Source organism: Oncorhynchus gorbuscha, linkage group LG13 (assembly GCF_021184085.1).
Source record: "Oncorhynchus gorbuscha isolate QuinsamMale2020 ecotype Even-year linkage group LG13, OgorEven_v1.0, whole genome shotgun sequence".
NCBI classification, from domain to species: domain Eukaryota; kingdom Metazoa; phylum Chordata; class Actinopteri; order Salmoniformes; family Salmonidae; genus Oncorhynchus; species Oncorhynchus gorbuscha.
Window position 1 is genome coordinate 62,215,974 of NC_060185.1, and position 22,758 is coordinate 62,238,731.

The window sequence follows — 22,758 nt, forward strand, 5'->3', positions numbered from 1 at the left end:
ACGACTCCAAGGTTAGCGCAAGGGTGTTGTTCCCTCCTACGCTGGTTACTAGTGAGCTCAGGCATTCGGACAGCTCGGGGATCGGGACATGGGGAGGGTGGGACTCAGAGTTGGTCTGAACATTCTGAACTCATAACATCTTCTTAATATCTCTTCACATACACGACTGATACGCTCATATCATGTTGGATGCATTTTACCCTTGTAAGACCAACAAGGTTAGGTCGAAACCAAGTTGGGAGCTTACTATATAAATCACATGTCATGACAGCACAATCTGTTCCTAATCCAAAGATACTGTATGCCACAGAAATAACACAGGGCTAATCATAGACATGGACTTAACAGAGTAGATGCGGCTCTTAAAATACAATGGAAGGTTACTCCCCTCTCAATAATGAGATGTGAGTTCTGTACACAACATTCCGGTTCTATGTTCTGAATGGGTTCACATGAGAGGTATGTGATGGCTGGCTGCACAGGGACAGAACAATGTCGGAGAGTTTTTGTTCTTGTTTTGCCAGCGTTCTGTCTAACTAACGAACGGGTCAGTGTGTGCCTCCGCAACACTCTGCTGCTAGGGCTAAAACTATTCCACTGTCGTGTCAAAACCCTTCACTGGATTCCAAGTAAACAAAAGGCAACCACAGAACGGCAACAACAAACCATATTTTGGAGTTTGTTTGCTGATAAGCTGCTATGGTGATACAATGTGCAGTTTTGTGATTTAAAACACAACACTGAGGCAAAATCTCAAATGATACCCTATTCCCCAACAATGCTGCTGGGTATAAAACTTCTCCACTGTCGTGTTGAACCCTTAATTGGATTCCAAGTAAACAAAAGTAATTAGGCAATAGCGGCAACCACAGAACGGCAATAGCAAACCATATTTGGGGTTTTGTTTACTGATAAGCTGCTATGGTGATACAATGTGTTGTTTCGTATTTTAAAAGTCAACACTGAGGTAAAATCTCAAATGACACCCTCTTCCCCTTCACAAAGGATTATTTACATCCCTTGACATTTTGTTGTGTTACAAAGTAAGAATAAAATGGATTTCGATCTTCTCTCATCGCTGCAACTCCCCAACGGGGCTAGGGAGAGGTGAAGGTCGAGTCATGCGTCCTCCGAAACAAGACCCGCTTAACCCGGAAGTCAGCTGCACCAATGTGTCGGAGGAAACACTGTTCAACTGACGACCGGAAGTCAGCCTGTAGGTGCATGATGAAACAGGTAAAGCCCCCAGCGAATCTGTTATTTTTCCTGCAGTCTGAACACCCAAAAGCCATATGGAATCTGATATTTCAATCCACATTTCAAACCACCTTCAGATATGGTTGAAATGAGATTCCTGGCCTAGCAAATCGTGTCAAATCTGATTTATTTGCCCTCAAGTGGTTGTTAGACTGTTATTTGGCATGTCTTGTTGCTTGCTAGCTACTCTATTGACAGTTTGACAAGAACAAGATGTGGTACCTAACTTGTTCATTGTTTGCAAACAAATTAGTGTTTGAAATGTGATAGAAAGCTAAACAGCTACCTAGCTAGCTAGTTGACTGCTGTGGCTAAATGACTTATTTTCAAAGTTGGATCATCTTATTCTTTGGTGCTTTAAAGGTGTTCTTATACTATGACTTAGAACATTCAATGTAACTGGGAAACATCCAATGGTAAGCATTGTTGTCACCTGCTAACTTCTGAGCTATAGGAAGCACGACCACCAATCAGCCTACACACCTGTCATTATATGACAACTAGCATAGCCATACCAGCAAGTGACTGCTGTCTGAATATACACAAATCCGATTTGGTCACTTGTAACTTGTTGTTTGGACAGTCAGTATTCCAAAACTGAAAAAACATTTTCCCATCATTCTTTTCAAAATTCTTCTTGCCATAGATTTTGAAGCAGATTTAAGTAACTCGGACACTCAGGAACATTCACTGTCGTCTTGGTAAGCAACTCCGGTGTAGATTTGGCCTTGTGTTTAGGTTATTGTCCTGCTGAAAGGTGAATTAATCTCCCAGTGTCTAGTGGAAAGCAGACTAAACCAGGTTTTCCTCTAGGATTTCTTTCTTAATACTCTGTCAAATAGGTTAGTATTGTAGACTAATTACAATGTTATTAATCCATCCAAAGTTCTCCTATCTCAGCCTTTAACTTCTTATGGCTGGGGAGCAGTATTGAGTAGCTTGGATGAATAAGTGGCCCAAACTAAACGGCCTGCTCCTCAGTCTCAGTTGCTAATATATGCATATTATTATTAGTATTGGATAGAAAACACTCTAAAGTCTCCAAAACTGTCAAAATATTGTCTGTGAGTATAACAGAACTGATATTGCAGACGAAACCCTGAGGGAAATCAAACCAGGAAGTGGCTTCTATTTTGAAAATTCCATGTTCCATAGCCTGCCTTTGCTCCATTTAAAGGGATATCAACCAGATTCCTTTTCCTATCGCTTCCTCAAGGTGTCAACAGTCTTTAGACATAGTTTCAGGCTTTTGTTTTAAAAAATGAGCGAGAACGATAACGTCATTGTATGGCCGGGTGCCAGCAGCGTTTTGTATGCGTAACAGAGTTTGGGCTGCCATTGCCTTTCTCTCTCCTACTGATAAAGACAGTTGCGGTTGATATATTATCGATGATATATTTTAAAAACAACCTGAGGAATGATTATAAAAAACGTTTGACATGTTTCTGTGGACATTACGGAAACTATTTGGAATTTGTCTGCGTTGTCGTGACCGCTATGTCCTTTGGATTTCTGAACATAACGCTCCAAACAAACTGAGGTATTTTGGATATATAAAAATCTTTATGGAACAAAAGGAACATTTATTGTGTAACTGGGAGTCTTGTGAATGAAAACATCCGAACATCAAAGGTAAACAATTAATTTAATTGCTTTTTTGATTTTCGTGACCAAGCTACTTGATGCTAAGTGTACATATTGTTTTGTCGAGCGATCGATAAACTTACACAAACGCTTGGATTGCTTTAGCTGTAAAGCATATTTTCAAAATCTGACACGATAGGTGGATTAACAAAAGGCTAAGCTGTGTATTCCTATATTGCACTTGTGATTTCATGAATATAAATATTTTTAGTAATATTGTTTGAATGTGGCGCTGTGCAATTCAGCGGTTGTTCATGACAATTATCCCAGGATTGCAGCCCTAACAAGTTTTAAACTGAAACGGTTTTAAAGTCACCATTGGCCTGATGGTGAAATCCCTGAGTGGTTTCCTTCCTCTGCAGCAACTGCGTTAGGAAGGATGCATGTATCTTCGTAATGACTGGGTGTGATTCAACATCCAACGTGTAATTAATATCTTCACCATGCTTAAAAGGATATTCAATGTCTGTATTTTACATTTTTTAACTACCTACCAATAGGTGCCCTTCTTTGCGAGGCATTGGAAAATATCCATGGTCTTTGTGGTTGAATCTGTGTTAGATATTCACTGCTCGACATAGTGACCTGACAGATAATTGTATGTGTTTGGTACAGAGATGAGGTAGTCATAAACAAATATATGTTAAACACTATTATTGCACACAGAGTAAGTTCATGCAGCTTATGATGTGACTTGTTAAGCACATTTCTCCTCCTAGGCCTGCCATGAGAAAAGGATGGAATACTTATTGACACAAGACATTTCGGCTTTTTATTTGTATTTTGTAAAATGTCAAAAAACATAATTCCACTTTGACATTATGGGGTATTGTGTGTAGGCCAGTGAACAACAAAAATCTAAACGTAATCCGTTTTAAATTCAGGCTGTAACACAACAAAATGTAGAAAAGGTCAAGGGGTGTGAATACTTTCTGAAGACACTGAGGTTCACTACCAGACCCCCCCCCCCCTTTTTTTTAGACTGGTTTTGATGTCTTAAGAGCAATATCATCACTTCAGCGTCAACATCATGTCAGAGATCAATGGAGGTTAAAGGTGACATGGCTCACCCATCATTGACTACAGACAGCCAATGAGAGAGCTGGAAAGTATTCCTGAGTAAACACTGCATCATTAGAGGGAAAGAGGACCGAGAGAAATATCGACAACACAGATAATGTGATGGAAGGAGAGAGGGAAAGAGGGGTGGAGGTTCTTGTGGGTGGAAGTGGGGGGGGGGGGTGTTAAGGGGGGCACAGGGAAGGGGTGCAGCAGCAGGCGTCTGGAAACAGTTAAGGATAGATCACAGGCCTGTACGCAGGAGGAGGGTGGGAAATGGAGAGAGGGCGGAAGAAAGAAGCCCTGGGAAGAGAGGGAGGAGAAGCAAGAGGAGGAGGAATCCTTAGTGGAAACATTGAAATTGATCTTAAAAATAATTGTGGGCACTTAAAATGGTTTAAATTCTGTTTTGAACTGGATTACTTAATGCGTACTATTAAAAGCATGTGTAGTAAAAATGATCCAACTTCTCATTTGATCACGACACAACTGTGGAACTGTTCCATCACCATGAAGATGGTCCTCCTCACAAGACAATGTTTCATACATTGTCATATACAGTTTGAAATACTGTATAATAATTGTTCTATTTTTAGAAGTAATCAACAGAATCATAAAACGTGCTGGGAAAAGTATTACTGTTGCTTTGATTACTGTAAAGCACTTTGTGCAACAAGTATTCTAGCCTATGAAAGGTTCTATATAAAAAATATGAATTTGTTAATATTTGAAATCCCCTGACTATCCAGCTAACTGTTACTCAAACTTGGATACAGTATATCTTTAGATCTTTAAGCCTGTGTAAAGAAACTGCCCTTGGCACTTCCGTTCCCCAAACTGAAACTCTTAAACTGTTCCAACAACATGACTCGAACATTTCCTCCCCCGCCTCCATCCTCCTGGTTCTAATAAAGCTGAGGATCCAGAGAGAGTGAGGGATTGGACGTCATCCTGCACTAGCCTTGCTAGGGCCTTGTGCAATGTTTGATTTCATTATACATTTTTTGGATTCTCTCACACACTCACAGTTACAGAGGAAACAAACGCAGGCAGGCACACACACATACGGAGGCACACTTACTGTCACTCACACACACATTCACCATGACATGCACAAGCATGCATGCACACACTCCAGTCAACGCTCAACACACACTCCCTCTCGTTCCCTCCCCTCTGTGTCACTGGTATCCAGTACAGTTCACATTCCCACAGTGCTCCTATGAAACTTTCCCAGGCCCACTGATAGAGTGGGGATGGTGGCGGAAGCACCAGGGCCTGGAGGTCACGCCGTCCCAGAAGGCCATACGTCAGAACACTCGGAGAGCGATCCGCAACCAGGGAAACAGTACATCAATATTTATGAGCACGAGTCACCACAGTGTCACATATGACAACTACAGCGCCTTGCAAAAGTATTCATCCCCCTTGCCGTATTTCCTATTTTGTTGCAATACAACCTGTAATTTAAATGGAGTTTTATTTTAATTTTCATGTAATGGACATACATTAAATAGTCCACATTGGTGAAGTGAAATGAAAAAAATGGAAAAGTGGTGCATATGTATTCACCCCCTTTGCTATGAAGCCCCTAGATAAGATCTGGTGCAACCAACTACCTTCAAAAGTCTAATTAGTAAATAATTAGTTAATTAGTTAAATAAAGTCCACCTTTGTGCAATCTAAGTGTCACATGATATGTTACATGATCTCAGTATATATATATATATATATATATACATCTGTTCTGAAAGGCCCCAGTGTCATGTTTTGTCATTTATCATCATGTCTTGTCCCTGTGCTTCCCATTCTATTCGTTTCCCTCTGCTGGTCTTATTAGGTTCTTTCCCTCTTTCTATCCCTCTCTCTCCCCCTCCCTCTCTCACTCTCTCGCTCTCTCTTCTCTCTATCGTTCCGTTCCTGCTCCCAGCTGTTCCTATTCCCCTAATCATCATTTAGTCTTCCCACACCTGTTCCCGATCCTTTTCCCTGATTAGAGTCCCTATTTCTCTCCTTGTTTCCCGTACCTGCCCTGTCGGATCCTCATCTATATTCACCGTGCTGTGTCTATGTTTTGCCCTGTCGTGTCGTGTTTCCCTCAGATGCTGCGTGGTGAGCAGGTGTCTGAGTCTGCTAGGTTCAAGTGCCTTCCCGGGGCAACCTGCAGTTCTCGATCAAGTCTCCAGTCTGTTCTCGTCTTTACGAGTAGTATTATGCTTTTTGTTTTGTAAAGTTTATTACTGGATTAAATACTCTGTTTTCGCCAAGTCGCTTTTGGGTCCTCATTCACCTGCATGACAGAAGGATCCGACCAAGGAATGGACCCAGCGACTACAGACGCTCGTAACACTGCCGTCGAGATCCAAGGAGCCATGCTCGGCAGACACGAGCAGGAATTGTCTGCTGCTCGCCATGCCGTGGAGAACCTGGCCGCTCAGGTTTCCGACCTCTCTGGACAGTTCCAGAGTCTTCGTCTCGTGCCACCTGTTACTTCCTGGCCTGCCGAGCCTCCAGAACCTAGGGTTAATAACCCACCTTGCTACTCCGGGCAGCCCACTGAGTGCCGCTCCTTTCTCACCCAGTGTGAGATTGTGTTCTCTCTCCAACCCAACACATACTCTAGAGAGAGAGCTCGGGTTGCTTACGTCATTTCACTCCTTACTGGCCGGGCCCGAGAGTGGGGCACAGCTATCTGGGAGGCAAGGGCTGATTGTTCTAACAATTACCAGAACTTTAAAGAGGAGATGATTCGGGTTTTTGACCGTTCAGTTTTTGGTGGGGAGGCTTCTAGGGTCCTGGCTTCCCTATGCCAGGGTGATCGATCCATAACGGATTACTCTATAGAGTTTCGTACTCTTGCTGCCTCTAGTGACTGGAACGAGCCGGCGCTGCTCGCTCGTTTTCTGGAGGGACTCCACACAGTGGTCAAAGATGAGATTCTCTCTCGGGAGGTTCCTTCCAGTGTGGACTCTTTGATTGCTCTCGCCATCCGCATAGAACGACGGGTAGATCTTCGTCACCAGGCTCGTGGAAGAGAGCTCGCATCAACGGTGTTTCCCTGCTCCGCATCGCAACCATCTCCCTCCTCTGGCTCTGAGACTGAGCCCATGCAGCTGGGAGGGATTCGCATCTCGACTAAGGAGAGGGAACGGAGGATCACCAACCGCCTGTGCCTCTATTGCGGATTTGATGGACATTTTGTTAATTCATGTCCAGTAAGAGGCCAGAGCCCATCAGTAAGCGGAGGGCTACTGGTGAGCGCTACTACTCAGGTCTCTTCATCTAGATCCTGTACTACTATGTCGGTCCATCTACGCTGGACCGGTTCGGGTGCTACATGCAGTGCCTTGATTGACTCTGGGGCTGAGGGTTGTTTCATGGACGAAGCATGGGTTCGGAAACATAACATTCCTTTCAGACAGTTAGACAAGCCTACGCCCATGTTTGCCTTAGATGGTAGTCATCTTCCCAGTATCAGATTTGAGACACTACCTTTAACTCTCACAGTATCTGGTAACCACAGTGAGACTATTTCTTTTTTGATTTTTCGTTCACCTTTCACACCTGTTGTTTTGGGTCATCCCTGGCTAGTATGTCATAATCCTTCTATTAATTGGTCTTGTAATTCTATCCTATCCTGGAACGTATCTTGTCATGTGAAGTGCTTAATGTCTGCCATCCCTCCCATTTCTTCTGTCCCCACTTCTCAGGAGGAACCTGGCGATTTGACAGGAGTGCCGGAGGAATATCATGATCTGCGCACGGTCTTCAGTCGGTCCCGAGCCAACTCCCTTCCTCCTCACCGGTCGTATGATTGTAGTATTGATCTCCTTCCGGGGACCACTCCTCCTCGGGGTAGACTATACTCTCTGTCGGCTCCCGAACGTAAGGCTCTCGAGGATTATTTATCTGTGTCTCTTGACGCCGGTACCATAGTGCCTTCTTCCTCTCCGGCCGGGGCGGGGTTCTTTTTTGTTAAGAAGAAGGACGGTACTCTGCGCCCCTGCGTGGATTATCGAGGGCTGAATGACATAACGGTTAAGAATCGTTATCCGCTTCCCCTTATGTCATCAGCCTTCGAGATTCTGCAGGGAGCCAGGTGCTTTACTAAGTTGGACCTTCGTAACGCTTACCATCTCGTGCGCATCAGAGAGGGGGACGAGTGGAAAACGGCGTTTAACACTCCGTTAGGGCATTTTGAGTACCGGGTTCTGCCGTTTGGTCTCGCCAATGCGCCAGCTGTTTTTCAGGCATTAGTTAATGATGTTCTGAGAGACATGCTGAACATCTTTGTTTTTGTCTATCTTGACGATATCCTGATTTTTTCACCGTCACTCGAGATTCATGTTCAGCACGTTCGACGTGTTCTACAGCGCCTTTTAGAGAATTGTCTCTACGTAAAGGCTGAGAAGTGCTCTTTTCATGTCTCCTCCGTTACTTTTCTCGGTTCCGTTATTTCCGCTGAAGGCATTCAGATGGATTCCGCTAAGGTCCAAGCTGTCAGTGATTGGCCCGTTCCAAGGTCACGTGTCGAGTTGCAGCGCTTTTTAGGTTTCGCTAATTTCTATCGGCGTTTCATTCGTAATTTCGGTCAAGTTGCTGCCCCTCTCACAGCTCTTACTTCTGTCAAGACGTGTTTTAAGTGGTCCGGTTCCGCCCAGGGAGCTTTTGATCTTCTAAAAGAACGTTTTACGTCCGCTCCTATCCTCGTTACTCCTGACGTCACTAGACAATTCATTGTCGAGGTTGACGCTTCAGAGGTAGGCGTGGGAGCCATTCTATCCCAGCGCTTCCAGTCTGACGATAAGGTTCATCCTTGCGCTTATTTTTCTCATCGCCTGTCGCCATCTGAGCGCAACTATGATGTGGGTAACCGTGAACTGCTCGCCATCCGCTTAGCCCTAGGCGAATGGCGACAGTGGTTGGAGGGGGCGACCGTTCCTTTTGTCGTTTGGACAGACCATAAGAACCTTGAGTACATCCGTTCTGCCAAACGACTTAATGCCCGTCAAGCTCGTTGGGCGTTGTTTTTCGCTCGTTTCGAGTTTGTGATTTCTTACCGTCCGGGTAGCAAGAACACCAAGCCTGATGCCTTATCCCGTCTGTTTAGTTCTTCTGTGGCTTCTACTGATCCCGAGGGGATTCTTCCTTATGGGCGTGTTGTCGGGTTGACAGTCTGGGGAATTGAAAGACAGGTTAAGCAAGCACTCACGCACACTGCGTCGCCGCGCGCTTGTCCTAGTAACCTCCTTTTCGTTCCTGTTTCCACTCGTCTGGCTGTTCTTCAGTGGGCTCACTCTGCCAAGTTAGCTGGTCATCCCGGTGTTCGAGGCACTCTTGCGTCTATTCGCCAGCGATTTTGGTGGCCGACTCAGGAGCGTGACACGCGCCGTTTCGTGGCTGCTTGTTCGGACTGCGCGCAGACTAAGTCGGGTAACTCTCCTCCTGCCGGTCGTCTCAGACCGCTCCCATTCCTTCTCGACCATGGTCTCACATCGCCCTAGACTTCATTACCGGTCTGCCTTTGTCTGCGGGGAAGACTGTGATTCTTACGGTTGTCGATAGGTTCTCTAAGGCGGCACATTTCATTCCCCTCGCTAAACTTCCTTCCGCTAAGGAGACGGCACAAATCATTATCGAGAATGTGTTCAGAATTCATGGCCTCCCGTTAGACGCCGTTTCAGACAGAGGCCCGCAATTCACGTCACAGTTTTGGAGGGAGTTCTGTCGTTTGATTGGTGCGTCCGTCAGTCTCTCTTCCGGGTTTCATCCCCAGTCTAACGGTCAAGCAGAGAGGGCCAATCAGACGATTGGTCGCATACTACGCAGCCTTTCTTTCAGAAACCCTGTGTCTTGGGCAGAACAGCTCCCCTGGGCAGAATACGCTCACAACTCGCTTCCTTCGTCTGCTACCGGGTTATCTCCGTTTCAGAGTAGTCTGGGTTACCAGCCTCCTCTATTCTCTTCCCAGCTTGCCGAGTCCAGCGTTCCCTCCGCTCAAGCGTTTGTCCAACGTTGTGAGCGCACCTGGAGGAGGGTGAGGTCTGCACTTTGCCGCTACAGGGCACAGACTGTGAGAGCCGCCAATAAACGCAGGATTAAGAGTCCTAGGTATTGTTGCGGCCAGAGAGTGTGGCTTTCCACTCGCAACCTTCCTCTTACGACAGCTTCTCGTAAGTTGACTCCGCGGTTCATTGGTCCGTTCCGTGTCTCCCAGGTCGTCAATCCTGTCGCTGTGCGACTGCTTCTTCCGCGACATCTTCGTCGCGTCCATCCTGTCTTCCATGTCTCCTGTGTTAAGCCCTTTCTTCGCACCCCCGTTCGTCTTCCCTCCCCCCCTCCCGTCCTTGTCGAGAGCGCACCTATTTACAAGGTACATAAGATCATGGACATGCGTTCTCGGGGACGGGGTCACCAATACTTAGTGGATTGGGAGGGTTACGGTCCTGAGGAGAGGAGTTGGGTTCCGTCTCGGGACGTGGGGGGGTACTGTCATGTTTTGTCATTTATTATCATGTCTTGTCCCTGTGCTTCCCATTCTATTCGTTTCCCTCTGCTGGTCTTATTAGGTTCTTTCCCTCTTTCTATCCCTCTCTCTCCCCCTCCCTCTCTCACTCTCTCGCTCTCTCTTCTCTCTATCGTTCCGTTCCTGCTCCCAGCTGTTCCTATTCCCCTAATCATCATTTAGTCTTCCCACACCTGTTCCCGATCCTTTTCCCTGATTAGAGTCCCTATTTCTCTCCTTGTTTCCCGTACCTGCCCTGTCGGATCCTCATCTATATTCACCGTGCTGTGTCTATGTTTTGCCCTGTCGTGTCGTGTTTCCCTCAGATGATGCGTGGTGAGCAGGTGTCTGAGTCTGCTAGGTTCAAGTGCCTTCCCGGGGCAACCTGCAGTTCTCGATCAAGTCTCCAGTCTGTTCTCGTCTTTACGAGTAGTATTATGCTTTTTGTTTTGTAAAGTTTATTACTGGATTAAATACTCTGTTTTCGCCAAGTCGCTTTTGGGTCCTCATTCACCTGCATGACACCCAGAGTCTGCAACACCACTAAGCAAGGGGCACCACCAAGCAAGTGGCACTATGAAGACCAAGGAGCTCTCCAAACAGGTCAGGGACAAAGTTGTGGAGAAGTACAGATCACGGATGGGTTACATAAAAATATCAGAAACTTTGAACATCCCACGGAGAACCATTAAATCCATTATTAAAAAATGGAAAGAATATGGCACCACAACAAACCTGCCAAGAGAGGGCCTCCTACCAAAACTCACAGACCAGTCATAGAGATAATCAGAGAGGCAACAAAGAGACCAAAGATAACCCTGAAGGAGCTGCAAAGCTCCACTGCGGAGATTGGAGTATCTGTCCATAGGACCACGTTAAGCCGTACACTACACCGAGCTGGGTTTTACAGAAGAGTGGCCAGAAAAAAAGGCATTGCTTAAAGAAAACAATAAGAAAACATGTTTGGTGTTCGCCAAAAGGCATGTGAGAGACTCCCCAAACATATGGAAGAAGGTGCTGGTCAGATGAGAACTAAAATTGAGCTTTTTGGTGCAAAAGGTGGCTCTACAATGTATTGACTTTGGGAGGGTGAATAGTTATGCATGCTCAAGTTTTCTGTATTTTGCATCTTCAAAGTGGTAGGCATGTTGTGTAAATCAAATGATACATACCCCTCAAAAATCAATTTTAATTCCAGGTTGGAAGGCAAAAAATAGGAAAAATGCCAAGGGGGTGAATAGTTTTGCAAACCACTGCATACGTTCACGAGTGGCGATGAGGAGAGGTCTGGAGAGTGGACATCAGAGTTGACCCTAAGGATAGGAAAACACTCACTGTTCGTGCCTATCCGCATAAAATGCTTCTGGGAAAGACAAAGTGCATCAGCTACTCTGTGGTATTGTAAAGTGAGGCTGTGGGGGGGCGTGTAAGTAGATACAAATGTGTATGTGCAGAGTAGATCTATGTCCAGGTCAGGACTCTGTGTGAGGAATGGAACTTTTATTAAGCGTGAAGACAGTGAACCATGAGAGGATATGCCAAGAGGTCCTGGCTGTGCTTCAGTAACCCTGAACGGCCCAGATAATACAAGCTGCTGTTGGTTCCAGTTGATCCCAGAGGAGTTGGATAAAAATACATTGACTTAGACCATAGTGACAAGATGCACGTGAAGCAACACTGGGTGCATTTGTAAATACATTTTGGCTATCTACTCTGATTTCAGAGCACTCTCGTCTGAGTGTGCCAGAGCGCAGAATAACTCATGAATTTATGAATATGTATATGACCAGTGTCAGTAAATGTCAGCGAAAAAACGTAATTATATTGTTGTCAGCAGCAGAGTTACAGTCACTAATGCTCTAGATAACATGAAAACAGCCAAGGCTGCTAGGGTGAGCAAAATTATCAGAGTGAGGTGTTCTCATTTGTGTCTGGAAGTAACTAGCAAACTAACCAACTTTAGCTTGACTGCTGTTGTGAGGCCCGAATGAATTTACAAACAGACAAAAATCTGAATTTACAAATGCCCAGAGCACAATCGGAGCGCACTCTGGCACTCCAGAGTGAATTTACAAACACACCCACATTATTATTATTATTAACTTTTGTGTACTTTTTACCCCTTTTTCTACACAATTTTGGTAGTTAGAGTATTGTCCCATCACTGCAACTCCCGTATGGATTTGGTCGTGGCAAAGGTTGAGCGCCAATGCACGACCACGCTAGCAGAGAGTAGATATGGTTGTCCTTGTTCAATAGGGATTTTCCTATCTGCCACGGTATTGCAGGATATCTAGGTTGACTAATTTCCCCTGAATTTGTGAAGACTACAGCCTGACGGGAGCCCTACTTCCATGTCCAATTGTGTTCTCACCTTCGAAGGCAGGCTTTTCAAAGTGGGGGTGGTACTAGTTTCTACAGGTTCACAGGAGCTATGTTTCTGTGCACTGTCTAGCCCGAGATGGCCAGCTAAACAATTACAATGACTGCTTCTGATTATTCCTCTTTCCAAGAAGAGCTGTTCTTTTACATACTAACATAGGGACATACTGCCCTAATAATTTGAGCCGGAATAAAGAGAAGAGGAGTTGAGACAGTGAGAACAGCAAGCAGCGATGGGTAGCTACAGTCAGACTGTCATGCAGGTGAAAGAGGACCCAAAAGCGACTTAACAGAAACAGAGTTTATTCAAGTCCAAACAGGGAATAACAGACATCCTCTAGTCTGTAGAGGGGAATAACAGGAGAAGCGGCCACAGACTGCAGGTCGCTTCGGGTAGGCGCAGGCCGTAGTTGACAGAGACACCTGCTCACACGCAGCATCTGATGAAGGCAAAAAACACGACAGGACAGGGCGAAACACAATCACAGCACGGTGAATACTAAACAAGGAACCGACGGGACAGGAACGGAACACAAAGGAATAAGTAGGGACTCCAATCAGGGGAAAGGATCGGGAACAGGTGTGGGAAGACTAAATGATGATTAGGGGAATAGGAACAGCTGGGAGCAGGAACGGAACGATAGAGAGAAGAGAGAGCGAGAGAGTGAGAGAGGGAGGGGGAGAGAGAGGGATAGAAAGAGGGAAAGAACCTAATAAGGCCAGCAGAGGGAAACGAATAGAATGGGGAGCACAGGGACAAGACATGATAATAAATGACAAACATGACACAGACTGGTGGTGCCTGTGCGGGTGCTGTCCAGCCATGTCGACAGAAGAGGAATGTCTGTGCTGCAATGAATTCGTTCAAGGACAGCCAATGCAGACCCCATGGAATGTGTGTTTGTGACAGACCAACAAAGTTTCGATGCACATATGGATATCAGTGTGCTTGAGACGTTCTTCAGAACCTCCAAGATCAACTGGTAGCAGTAGCCTAGACCAGTTGGACCAGGAAGGCAAATGACAAATGAGTAAGTTGTTTTCCGGTTGGTAGCTAGCTAGCAATATAGCTAAGCTCTTTTTTCACATGAGGCAGTGTTCAGTACAGTAATATAGCTAAGCTCTCTTTTCACAGCTCTCTTATCATTTCCTCGATTTGGCCATAACTGGGCTCGCTACTAGCCAATGCTAGCCAATTTTAGCTAGCTAGCTCTGTTTGCTATACACAAATGTAACGTAGCCTAATACTATAGCTAACTAGCTATCTAGCTGGCTAATATTGATCTAGCTAGCCTCAGTGCATCTCATTTGGCTTAGGAGCAATACTGGAGAATGTTAGATCAAGTTCGATGGTGCCACATTTTTCCAGCTAAACTGGATAAATTATTTGATGATGATGATGAAGAGTAAAGGAATGACTTTGACTTCATGACTCATATTACTAGTAGTCTTTGAGTAACTACATCTGTGTTATAGCTAGCTAGCTAACGTGTGTCTGTGAGATGTGTAATATTCTGCATCCTGCTGCTACAGTAGAAATACAGACAGTGCACTACAATTGCCCATGAAAATAGAATAGCTTTTTTTCCACATTCTCTTACAGACAATGCTTCTTGGTGGCCTGCAGATTATTTTTTGAGTTTTTTAGAGAAGCTAGGCACAGGACACCAAATCCCCTTGCTTGCGTGTGTTGTTGGGGCCATTTATGCAATTCAAGAGGAGATGTGAAAGGTCCAATACAACAATCTCACTTGTATCAAAGTGACTCCGAATACCACGCAGCAACCCCAAACACACCATATGCAAGTATGGTGTATGCAAGTCCCGTTGTAGAACTGTAGTATTTTTAGGCGTTAGTTGTATATTTTTCTTCTACTGTATATGGGGCGGCAGGTAGCCTAGTGGTTAGAGCGTTTGGCCAGGAACCGAAAGGTTGCTGGATTGAATCCCCGAGCCGACATGGTAAAAATCTGTTGTTCTGCTCCTGAACAAGGGAGTTAAACCACTGTTCCCTGGTAGGCCATCATTGTAAGTAAGAATTTGTTCTTAACTGACTTGCCTGGTCAAGTAAATAAAGTATATATTATATTCGATTCTGTTAATTACTGATGTCCCCTTTAAGAATGCACCCTTGGTCATGCGCAGTGTTGTTCTATGTTATTCTGGAACTAACTCGTTTTAGTAAATGTGAAGCTCCAGTTCAATTTCTTGTATTCAGTCTTTCTTATGATATAAATAAGTAATAAGAGCTAAGACACTACGATGGCGACGAGGATGATTATCTGCAGTGTGCATCACAAATGCAGATGGAGCTCGTAGGAAGAGAGGAAGATTTTGACCCTGTAAGAGAGGAAGTTTTTGACCCTGTAGCACAACAGCTAGTGACGACGAGGGGAGAGCTGACGAGAATGAGGTGGCAGATCAAAGACCCGTGGAGCTGGAGGTAAAGAGAATGGCTAGCATTGGGGAAATACGTAGATGTGTTTGATGACACGCAAGAAAACTGGGCAACTTACATTGAACGACTGGAACAGTACTTCATTGCAAACAACATTGCTGATAACAAGAGAGTACCAGCATTGTTGAGTTTAATTGGCCCAAAAATGTAGTTTGCAAAGAGATCTCACTGCCCCTCTGAAGCCCTCAAATAAAACATTGACAGAGATTGTGGAGATATTGCCAGTTTGGAGAGAACCTAAATGACACATTAAGGGATAGATGTGTTTGTGGACTGAAACATGAACACATTCAAAAACGTTTGCTCACAGAATCAGATCTCACGTTTGCAAAGGCTGTTGAAATTGCTGTGGCTATGGAAATCGCGGCTAAAGATGCATTTGAGTTTAAAAGTCAAATAAATACTGACCTATCACAAACTTCCCTGCACAAGTTCACACAGCCGACAGCGCCCCCCCCCCTGTGGCCGATAAATGCAACAGGAGTGACAGAGATGGTCACAGAGCAGAGGACTGCCGTTTCAAAGACGAAATTTGTCACAAATGCAGTAGAAGGGGGCACATTCAAAGAGCATGCAGAGCAAAATTAAGTCACAACAGGAAAACTGAGAAAATTAAAGGGTCTGTGAATGCACTAGCTGAGAACATTAGATTAATTAGATTAAGATTATTAGATTAATAGAATGTGTGGGGACTTCAAGGTAACTGTGAATTCAATGTTGCATGTGAACAAATACGCCCTGCCACATCTGGATGACATCTTTGCTGCACTAGCTGGTGGAAAACACTTCAGTAAAATCGATCGGAATCAGGCTTACCTGCAGCCTAGAGTGTCTACTGGTTGAAGAGAGCTCCAAACAGTACCTGACAAAAAACACACACAAAGGTCTATACAGGTATAACCGCCTGTTTTTTGGCATTGCATCAGCCCTAGCCATTTGGCAATGAACTATTGACCAGATTTTGCAATGAATCCCAGGAACCCAGTGTATCCTGGATGGCACGATCATAACAGGACGCACCGACAAAGAGCACCTGGCTAACCTGGAAGAGGTCCTGAAAAGACTGAAAGAGTATGGTCTACAGGCAAACTTACAGAAGTGTGAGTTCTTCAAAGACAAGATTGATTTCTGTGGACATGAAATCGACCGCAATGAATTGCACAAAACACAAGACAAAATCGAGGCAGTGGTACAGGCACCACGACCATTAAAAATATCACAGAAGTGAGATATTTTACGGGACTAATCAATTACTACAGAAGATTCCTCCCAAACCTTTCAGCAGTACTCCAGCCTCTAAATCAGCTCCTGGAAAAGAATAGAACATGGCGGTGGACAGAACTGTGTGAAATTTGATTTCTTGAGACAAAACGGCTCATCACATCTGAACAGGTCCTGATGCATTACGACCCTGAACTGCCAGTGAAGTTGTCTTGTGATGCGTCCCCTTATGGCTTATGGGCCGTCCTTTCACACACACTGAAAGATGGGTCAGAGAGGCCAGTTGCATTTGCGTCACGAACATTGAATGATGCAGAGCAAAACTACTCACAAATCGACAAAGAAGCACTGGCACTAGTGTGGGGCGTCAAGAAATTCCACGCATACCAATATGGCTAGCGTTTCACACTGGTTACAGATCACCAGCTGTTGCGTTCCATGTTCTGTCCAAAGAAAGGCATTCCGGCAATGACAGCAGCGAGGTTACAGCGATACGCCTTGTTCTTTGCCAGTCATATGTATGACATTGAGTTTAAACCGTCGTCCATCCACACAAATGCAGATGGATTTTCCAGACTGCCGTGTACAAGAGAAAGACAAAAGAGTGTGGATGCAGTGGACATTTTCCATACCGCTCAGCTCGAGGCACTACCGGTCACAAGCACAGTTATCAAACATGAGACAAGGAAAGATGTGACCTTGTCAAAAGTGTACACCTACACCATGTCAGGATGGCCAGCTACTGGCAGAAAGGAGCTGACTCCATATTTCCAGCGGAGAAACGAAATTACAATGTACCAAGGATGTTAGATGTGGGGAATGAGAGTCATGATACCCCAGAAATGCCAACATCAGGTTTTGCAGCAACTACATGAAGGTCATGTTGGAGGTCAAAATGAAGCTGCTAGCAAGGAGCCACTTCTGGTGGCCCGGTCTGGATCAACAGATAGAAAATATGGTGAAGAACTGTAGTGGATGTTTGGAAACCCTTCACATGCCTGTTCGTGTCCCAGTCCACCCATGGCAATGGCCCACAGAGCAATGGCAGAGAATTCATGTGGACTACGCTGGTACCTTTGAAAAGCACATGTTTCTGGTTATAGTTGATACCCATTCCAAATGGCCAGAGCTGTTTTGCATGGACTCCTCCACCTCAGCTCAGACGATAGAATGTCTCAGAACAATGTTTGCACGCTTCGGATTGCCGCTGCAGCTGGTAAGTGACGACGTGCAAGCTCTTGTAAGTGGCGAGTTTACAAGATTCATGTCAGTAAATGGAATCAAATACTCAACCTCTGCTCCGTACCACCCTGCCACCAATGGGCTGGCAGAATGCTTTGTGCAAACCCTAAAGCAAGGACTCTGTGCAGCAAAACGAGACGAAGGGACTTTGCAAACAAAACTGGCCAAGTTCCTGGCCTCCTACCGAAACACATGCCACGACAAATGAAAGCCCAGCCGCACTGATGTTCTGGGGCCTCTCACCGCACACAGCTGGACATCATGAAGCCAAACAGGCGTAATGAAGTGCTGAACAAACAAGCCAAGATGCTCTCCGGTGGCCGGGAGCGCCATCTCCAAACAGGACAGGAAGTGATGTTGCGAGACTACAGAAGAGGAGGGAAATGGACAAGATGGACTGTACATACACAAACTAGACCCAGAACTTACCAGGTTCAAGTGAGCCCAGACATAATGTGGCGGCGTCACATTAACCAAATGCATTCAACGGAAAACAGCACAACAATTGAGAGAGAACAGGCACAGAGAGCTCCTGAGAGTGACACACAAGGAACTGTAGAGGACGGTGGGGCAGTAGAGAGACCCCAGGCTGAAAGAAGGGAATGTGTTGATGAAGGTACTGCTATAGCAGAAGCTATAATGAGGATGTTCAGGAGCCTCCAGACAATCCGAGGCGCTACCCAGAATGAAGGCACCGTCCACCAGACACACACTGAGGATGTTCAGGAGACTCCAGACAATCCTAGGCGCTATCCAGAACGAAGGCACCGTCCACCAGACACACACTGAGGATGTTCAGGAGCCTCCAGACAATCCTAGGCGCTATCCAGAACGAAGGCACCGTCCACCAGACACAGACTGAGGATGTTCAGGAGCCTCCAGACAATCCTAGGCGCTATCCAGAACGAAGGCACCGTCCACCAGACACAGACTGAGGATGTTCAGGAGCCTCCAGACAATCTGAGGCGCTACCCACAACGAAGGCACCGTCCACCAGACACACACTGAGGATGTTCAGGAGCCTCCAGACAATCTGAGGCGCTACCCAGAACGAAGGCACCGTCCACCAGACAGACTGGACTTATAAACAAACAAACAAAAACAAACTTTTCAAGTTCAAATTAAAAGATGCAAAATAACTATAACAGCCATGTCTACTTATTTGCTACATTGACACACTAATCTACTGTTTTATTGGAGCATGTTTACTTGCCAACAAATTAAAGTTGAAATGATACACAGACTCCCTACATCATTTGTTTTAGAAGTAAGATTGTAAAAATCCATTATTATACATATGTAAAAGATCTAGCAATATCTATACCACAATGCAGTTGTGAGCGTTCTCGGCCTTCTATATTATACTACAACCTCAGTCTAACTGAATATGGATGTTGTGTTGGCTGAATGTTCCAGGCAGGGTCCTGCATAATGGCAGCTGGTCAGGCAGAACTTCATAAGCTCCATGACGTTGGACTCAGACTATACACTTTGGCTCTTGCCAGCCTCGTTCAGTCTTTCGTGCAGTCTTTACCTCTTCCGAGTCAGATGATGTTGAGCTTGAGCTTGTTCCCAGCTGATAGCTTTCATCCTGTTCATCCTTTCATGAGCTTTCATACTGTGCATCCGTATTCATCGACCTGGCCAAGGCTTTTGACTCTGTCAATCACAGTATTCTTATCGGCAGACTCAACAGCCTTGGTTTCTCAAATTACTTCCTCGCCTGGTTCACCAACTACTTCTTTGATAGAGCTCAGTGTGTCAAATCGGAGGGCCTGTTGTCTGGACCTCTGGCAGTCTCTATGGGGGTGCCAGAGGGTTCAATTCTCGGGCCAACTCTCTTCTCTGTATACATCAATGATGTCGCTCTTGCTGCTGGTGATTCTCTAATCCACCTCTACGCAGACGACACCATTCTGTATACTTCTGGCCCTTCTTTGGACACTGTGTTAACTAACCTGCAGACGAGCTTCAATGCCATACAACTCTCCTTCCGTGGCCTCCAACTGCTCTTAAATGCAAATAAAACTAAATGCATGCTATTCAACCGATCATTGCCCGCACCTGCCCACCGATCCAGCATCACTACTCTGGACGGCTCTGACGTAGAATACGTGGATAACTACAAATACCTAGGTGTCTGGCGAGACTGTAAACTCTCCTTCCAGACTCACATTAAGCATCTCCAATCAAAAATTAAATCTAGAATCGGCTTCCATCCTACCGATCCTCAACTTCGGAGATGTCATCTATAAAATAGCCAGGTCACAGTTGTAAATGAGAACTTGTTCTCAACTGGCCTACCTGGTTAAATAAAGGTGAAATAAAAATACAAATCCAATGGGTCTACAGGATCTGTACTACTGACGCTGGTGTCAAGGTTGGCATCATCATTAGCAGCAGGATTAGTCAGTAGGACATACACAAGTTAGTGATTAGCCAACATTTTACCACTTTGTCCCCATCAATACACATTTAAACAAGGTACTTTATCCACCCATCGCCCTCGTGTCAATAGATCGTGCTGACTAACCATCCCACAAAATATCCATCCCCAACAGACACCAGTCAGTCACCCACACCATCCCCTCCTTACTAACTTAGATTTTTTCCAATTTAGAAATTAAGCTTTGCATTAACTATCAACTAAGCGTCCATAATACAGATGACTACAGTAGAAGTTGTACCCTACTTATAAACACAACAACAAGACACAGACCATGTTTATGCCTAGCTCCAGTATATTTATTTGATCACTGTGGAGTCATGGTAAGATTTAGCAAACACTAGTTCCTGGTGCTGAGTTTGATGTTGATGTTGCTGCAGATGTTGATAGGATCAGACCCTGTAAATCGAACATACAGGCCAGTCACGTTAGCCTATGCGGTAGTTAGCTAGCTAATGGTTAGATATGGTACGCTGTAGCTAACGTAATCTGACATAGCTAAAGTTAGCTTGCAAAGTTACAAATCACATCACCAGATAGCAGCTGGCTAATTACAATGATTTGCTTTGGAACATCTAGCCAGCATATTATGAAAGCTAGCTAGCTCGACTTTGGTTAAGATAAACAAATGTAGTTTGCTAGCTAGTTAGATACCTGTTAACTCCCATTCTCAAAAGGATCCACTTTGGCAGGGGTGGCAATTCGTCCTGAAATCGTGAATTCTGTATATTGTGGTTTGCTTAAACCAGTAAATGTAGATGGCCTGTTTCCACCGGTAAGATTCAGAAATGCTTGCATTTGCATGTAGTGAGGAAATGATTATATATTAGTAACTTATTAATGGACGTATACAATTAAAGAGCAGTGGTGAAATGTACTTTTAAAGTCACATTAACGGTAGTTAAGGCTGTGGCAAAAACAGAGTTTTCTTTTAAAAATTAAAAGGCGTAATTGATACTGTAATTCCTGAAATGAAGGGATATTTTTCTGAAATGATGGATCCCTGCCTACAGACAGAAACTAAAACAAGAAGCTCCCGCGATGAGGTCTGTTCAATGCTGGTCCGACCAATCTGATTCCACACTCCAAGACTGCTTCCATCACGTGGACTGGGATATGTTCCGTATTGCGTCAGACGACAACATGGACGAATACGCTGATTCGGTGTGCGAGTTCATTAGAACATGCGTTGAAGATGTCGTTCCCATAGCAATGATTAAAACATTCCCAAACCAGAAACCGTGGATTGATGGCAGCATTCGCGTGAAACTGAAAGCGCGAACCACTGCTTTTAATCAGGGCAAAGTGACTGGAAACATGACCGAATATACAAACAGTGTAACTATTCCCTCCGCAAGGCAATCAAACAAGCTAAGTGTCAGTATAGAGACAAAGTAGAATCTAAATTCAATGGCTCAGACACAAGAGGTATGTGGCAGGGTCTACAGTCAATCACGGATTACAAAAAGAAAACCAGCACCGTCACGGACCAGGATGGCTTGCTCCCAGGCAGACTAAATAACTTTTTTGCCCGCTTTGAGGACAATACAGTGCCACTGACACTGCCCGCAACTAAAACATGCGGACTCTCCTTCACTGCAGCTGACGTGAGAAAAACATTTAAACGTGTCAACCCTCGCAAGGCTGCAGGCCCAGACGGCATCCCCAGCCGCGCCCTCAGAGCATGCGCAGACCAGCTGGCTGGTGTGTTTACGGACATATTCAATCAATCCCTATCCCAGTCTGTTGTTCCCACATGCTTCAAGAGGGCCACCATTGTTCCTGTTCCCAAGAAAGCTAAGGTAACTGAGCTAAACGACTACCGCCCCGTAGCACTCACTTCCGTCATCATGAAGTGCTTTGAGAGACTAGTCAAGGACCATATCACCTCCACCCTACCTGACACCCTAGACCCACTCCAATTTGCTTACCGCCCAAATAGGTCCACAGACGATGCAATCTCAACCACACTGCACACTGCCCTAACCCATCTGGACAAGAGGAATACCTATGTGAGAATGCTGTTCATCGACTACAACTCGGAATTTATCACCATAGTGCCCTCCAAGCTCGTCATCAAGCTCGAGACCCTGGGTCTCGACCCCGCCCTGTGCAACTGGGTACTGGACTTCCTGACGGGCCGCCCCCAGGTGGTGAGGGTAGGCAACAACATCTCCACCCCACTGATCCTCAACACTGGGGCCCCACAAGGGTGCGTTCTGAGCCCTCTCCTGTACTCCCTGTTCACCCACGACTGCGTGGCCACGCACGCCTCCAACTCAATCATCAAGTTTGCGGACGACACAACAGTGGTAGGCTTGATTACCAACAACGACGAGACGGCCTACAGGGAGGAGGTGAGGGCCCTCGGAGTGTGGTGTCAGGAAAATAACCTCTAAACGTCAACAAAACTAAGGAGATGATTGTGGACTTCAGGAAACAGCAGAGGGAACACCCCCCTATCCACATCGATGTAACAGTAGTGGAGAGGGTAGTAAGTTTTAAGTTCCTCGGCGTACACATCACAGACAAACTGAATTGGTC

The 22,758-nt window shown here is 45.3% G+C and overlaps 1 protein-coding gene across 2 annotated transcripts in view; it reads right to left on the bottom strand.

The window, feature by feature from the left end:
* Window positions 1–22,758, bottom strand: part of LOC123993263 (platelet-derived growth factor receptor beta-like) — a 68,820-nt gene that overhangs the window by 29,979 nt on the left and 16,083 nt on the right. The gene's annotated exons all lie outside the window — the stretch shown is intronic.